General features: G+C 43.8%; 1 pseudogene; it reads right to left on the minus strand.

Annotated features, from left to right (window-relative positions):
* Positions 1-214, minus strand: part of LOC103748832 — a 30320-nt pseudogene extending 30106 nt beyond the window's left edge.
* Positions 215-4990: the final 4776 nt, after the last annotated feature.

Raw genomic sequence — 4990 nt, forward strand, 5'->3', positions numbered from 1 at the left:
TCATAAAATCTGTCTCATTTCCCCTCTTACCTGCAGGACTGAGGGGTGCCCCAGGTGGAGTTTAAAGGAGCTGAGTCCAATTGGGGCCATGACTTACAATCTTTTGCCCAATGAAATCCCTTTTGGCATTTGGGGCAGCAGGTCTTGGGATGAGCTCCATTGTTTGGGCAGTCCCTGCTGAGGTGTCCTGTCCTCTCACAGTTTCAGCAGCCATCTTTTGAATTGGAGGGGGTGGGCCTTGCTTGTAATACGAGCACCTCTAAGGAGGCGGTCAGGGGTCTAGATACCTAGCGGCAAGTACCCATTTATGAATATCATCATTGCAGACAGGCGCGATAGCATTGCAGGTGGGGTATTTAGGCCCTCCCATGTCAGTTGTTTGATAAACATATTGCGGGTGGGTCCAGACTCCACCCTCTATTCCACTGCCCCAGTTACACGGGTGAGGAAGTCCGTGAAGGACTCCCCTGGCTGCTGAATCAAATTGCTGAAGAATGCCTGTGGGTCACGGGGGGAGCAACATTTAAGGGCCTTGAAGGCCAGGTCACTAACTTGTTGGTAGTAAGCATGAAGGCCAATAGTGGACTGGGAAATGGGGTCAATATATTGTCCACGTCCTGTGAGCATATCCAGAGTAATATTAAGGCCATATTGAAGGTTGAGACATGCCTGATTTTCAGCCTGATCGTTGTAAGCCGAATGCCAGCTCAGGAAGACTGAGAGTTCCAAAACTGCCTTTAATAAGTTATACCAATCATAATGGGCCCATTGGTGGAGAACTTGCTCAAAATATGGGGAATCGGGGCCTGATTCATTGGCAGCTTTGCGGATGAGTGCAAGGTCTGTGAGAGTGGTGGGCACCCATGGCTGTTGTGCAGCATTTGGGCCGACATTAACCAGAAAGGCGAACAATGGCTGGCAAGGGGCAGCAAGGAGTGGGCGGGCCATGGGGGGGCATATAGTGAGTGGGAGGTGCATGGGAGCAGGCAGAATGTAGTTCCTTCCAGGGGTACTGGGGTGGTGGTGTCTCTGACTGCTGTGGCTTTGAAAGCGGGTCTGAGGTAGAGGCAAGGGGGCCCCTTTCTCATCTGGATCGACCTCAGGGCTGGTTCCCACATCAAGGTCAAAAGGGGTTGAAGTAATGGCAAGGTCTACACTGGCCTGATCCCGACAATGCTTGTTGTGGGCTAAAATGACTTCTTCAGGGGAGGAGGACTTAAGGCTGGCAATGATAGCTAAAAGGATCAGGACAAATGAGGCAGGGGGAATGACTCCCGATCCTACTTCCCTTTTTTCGGGCCAAGAAAAGGATCCACATCCAGAGGTCAGGATCCCACATATTCTTGGGAGAGACCCAAGGGGCCAAGTTAGTGGCTTCATCCCAGAAATTTTCAATATCTTTTGGGTTAACTTTCAGCCCCCAAGTACTAAGGAGTGATTTTAGCACTGCTCACCCTCGAGCAGCTGAATGGACAGACAAAACCTGAGGCCTACTCACCAAAGGAACCAAAGTTGGGGGCATCGCCAATTCTGGGGGACCAGGAACCTTTTTTGGGCACCAGCTGTCGTGGGTTTCCTCATGGGTCCAGCCCACAAGGAACTGCAGGGATCAAGGGTTCTGGCTGACGTGGGCGTGAGTGGTGTGGAATCAACACACAGACTCCGGGAGTCAGGTGAGAGCAGGCACTAGGTGAGGTGCTGCAGACTCGTTTATTGCTGGAAAGTGCAAGCCTTATATACCTCTCCCCCTGCCCCAAGAGTCCCATAAGTTGGTGTGTCGCTTCCTGATAGATCCTGTCATCTGGGCAGGATCCCCTCATCTGGGTAGATTGTAGGTTGGCTATTTTGTGGAAGCACAGGCTGCACTCTTAAAGTGGAAGCTATGTTCTCTTAGTGCAGCCTGTTCTTAAGCCTGGCACTTCCTCTCCTACAAAGACCTTTTGAATGCTTTGTTGCACCAGCATAGGAGCTTGCCATCCTACATTGTGTCTACCTCATGGGACCCTGCCTGGCCTGAAGAATTGGCCACCTTATATCCTAATCCCTCCTTATGAGTTTTACTTGCCTTTTAGCAGGAACTGGTATTTACAACCTTCCTTTCCTTATTTGGCAGGTAGGTTTGACCCAAGGATGCTCATGTTTTTTTTTTTTTTGTTGTTGTTGTTGTTTTTTTTTTGCTAGACAAGCCATACAGCAGAGTTTACTCTGAAGGAGTTCACTGGGATGGTCATGTGCTGGTACCAGTGGTGCTGTGAAGGGGTTTCAAAGTGAATAGAAGAGGATGAGTGTAGGCTTGGCAATGGTGTGTGCAGAGGTGGAGAGCAGAGGGTACGGGAAGTAGAGTAGTGTGATTATGGGTAGTGGTCATGCACTGTGTATTCTAAAACTCAAGGAGGAAGGAGTCATCCAAGAGGTTTTCATAAAGAAACAGTAAATGTTTGAAGAGATGTGTTTAACCTGATTTAAACATAACACAATATATGTACATATTGAAACATAACATCACACCTCAAAATATATGCAACTTTAATGTTTTCACTTATGAAAAAGTAAATTTAATTTTTATTTTAAAAAAATGACTTAGAGCATCTATAATGGAGAGGAAAAGAAGAAATCCATGTGGATAATGGGAACTGGTACCATGCACTGTGGTATGTGGTAGAGGGGAGTGCAGGGACTCTATTTCCTACAAAAGCTTCTATTAAAATCTCCTGTGGTTTGGGCTTCCCAGAATTGGTTTTTGTAGGAGAGATGTGAGACTGTGGTTGCTCAAGTGCCAAGAGCAGCCTCTGGGTAAGAGAAGTCCATGCCGTCTGTCCAGTCATGACCCAGGCATATCTATCATCTATCTATCTATCATCTATCTATCTATCTATCTATCTATCTATCTATCTATCTATCTATCTATCATCTATCATCTATCTACCTATCATCTATCATCTATATCTATCTATCAATCTACCATCTATCATCTTTTATCTCTCTTCTATCTATGGGCAAGAATAAATAACCGTATGAAAACTAAGCTTAAATATTTTTTTTCTGGCATTTACATAGCCTTTCCAAAGCTAGGGCTCTTACAAGACTGAATATTAACCCACCAACCCATGACTTACTTGTATTGAAACAACTGCACTTTCTCACTTGATTTATAGCCTGGGTCTCTGGCACCAGGAGATCTATATCATTCATCCAAACACATTTGCTGCATGTGTGAGGTTTGTGTCTTTTTTTGCTGCATCCCTCCCTTTATCTCACAGATAGGGCTCTGCAGCTTCCCCTGCCTAAACATTTTGCCTCTTTCATCAACACAATATAGTCAAGGGTGTCGTTTCCCAGAGCAATGATAAAGATTCATTTAGAGCTACCAGCATTTCACAGGCTTAAATTTCCAAAGTTTGTGTGTAAATCAATTATTTTGAACTGTGGTTGCATTTTTCCCATTGAAACTATGTTATAAATAGTGTAGGAAGCTTCATAAATCTTTGACCTAAACACCCTTTAAAGTATGTTCTCTTTACATGGTAGGATGGATATTTTTCTTCTTCTAAGCCTGGCATATATTTAGCTAGGTCAACAGAACTGGACCTTTGGTAATATCACTCAAGCTGGAGGAGGAGATCTTATTTAATAAATAAACTTGGATTAGTACAAACAAAAGGCACATACTGGAAGTGATGCAGGTCTTATCTTGGTAATCTGCCCTGGAGGACAGATTAGACCATAGTGAGGCCTTTATTAGGCCCTGCTGCTTTCCACTTACAGCCTTCTGTATGCTGAACACTAGGACAAGATATTGCAGGAACAGAGGAACAGCAGTGTGAAACACGGTGGAGAAGAGAAGCTTAAGCAGGAGGAGGCTTAATAGTATTTTCCAATGATTTTAGGGCTCCTGTAAGTGAATAGTAAAATTTTGTCAAAATAGTAAGAAGCTACTAAGAAAACAAGTTTAGCCCAAGGGCATCTCTGGAGCTAATGGGAATTCACATGGGATCACCCCAGCTGGAGGAGTAGTACTCTGAAGCCATCAGTTCAGATGTAGAAGGATCAACAACAGCAAGAGAAAACCATGGATTGTAGAGATTGGGAGGAATATCAAGTAACTAGAATCATGCAAGTTATATAAAAATGAATTCCAAGGAACATTTCTGTCTGGTACTCTGTAAACCCCTTAACCTAACCCTTACACTGATATTTACAGAAAATACTCTTAGGTTCTAGTTCATCAGAAGTCATTTTTGACTGTGGTTGCATGCAGACATTTTCCAGTGAGGACCCAGGACCTTTTAGGGTTATAAAGGCAGAAATTGCCTATAACTGTCAGAATTTTTATTTGCCAGCTCTATAGAAGAAATATGGTTATAAAGTTAACTTCATAAATACAGAATAGAACACATCACCACAACCATCCATTGAAATTCTTGATATTGGTACTGTTTTGGGGCTTCTGTAAGTGAATAACAATTTGAGCTACAGGAATTCACAATTTTTGTCAAAATAGACAGCTACTGAAAAAAACATATTTAGCCCCGGGGCTTCTCTGGAGCTAAGTTTCCAAACTTCTTAACTCTGGAAACACCTTTTGACAAAAGGAGTGGCTGCTCTGTAGTGCTTTATCACACTAAATCTGAATATGTAGAGATTACTTTCTCAGCAGTTTGTAAATAAGAAAAATGGCATTTCTCAGCTGGGTTAGTGGTTTGTGTTAAAAGCCCCCCTGCCCTAGTTTGGGTGTTGTCATTATGGATCACTCTCATAAAATGCCCCTAGGGCTATGTTTCTGAGGAAGGTGGAAATTTAATCCAAACCTGTGAGAATGGCTAGAAATCAACATGATATGAGCTCACCTGTAAGGATCAACATGCCAATACTCCCTTCATTTATAAAGGCTCCTGTGTCCCATTGCCCCAAAGCCAAGAGTCTCCTCAATATCTATATTCAGTCTTTTATCCCACCTGATCTTGGGACATCTACTGATTTCCCAGAAGGA

Source organism: Nannospalax galili, unplaced genomic scaffold (genome assembly GCF_000622305.1).
Source record: "Nannospalax galili isolate Female #2095 unplaced genomic scaffold, S.galili_v1.0 scaffold626, whole genome shotgun sequence".
NCBI classification, from domain to species: Eukaryota; Metazoa; Chordata; class Mammalia; order Rodentia; family Spalacidae; genus Nannospalax; species Nannospalax galili.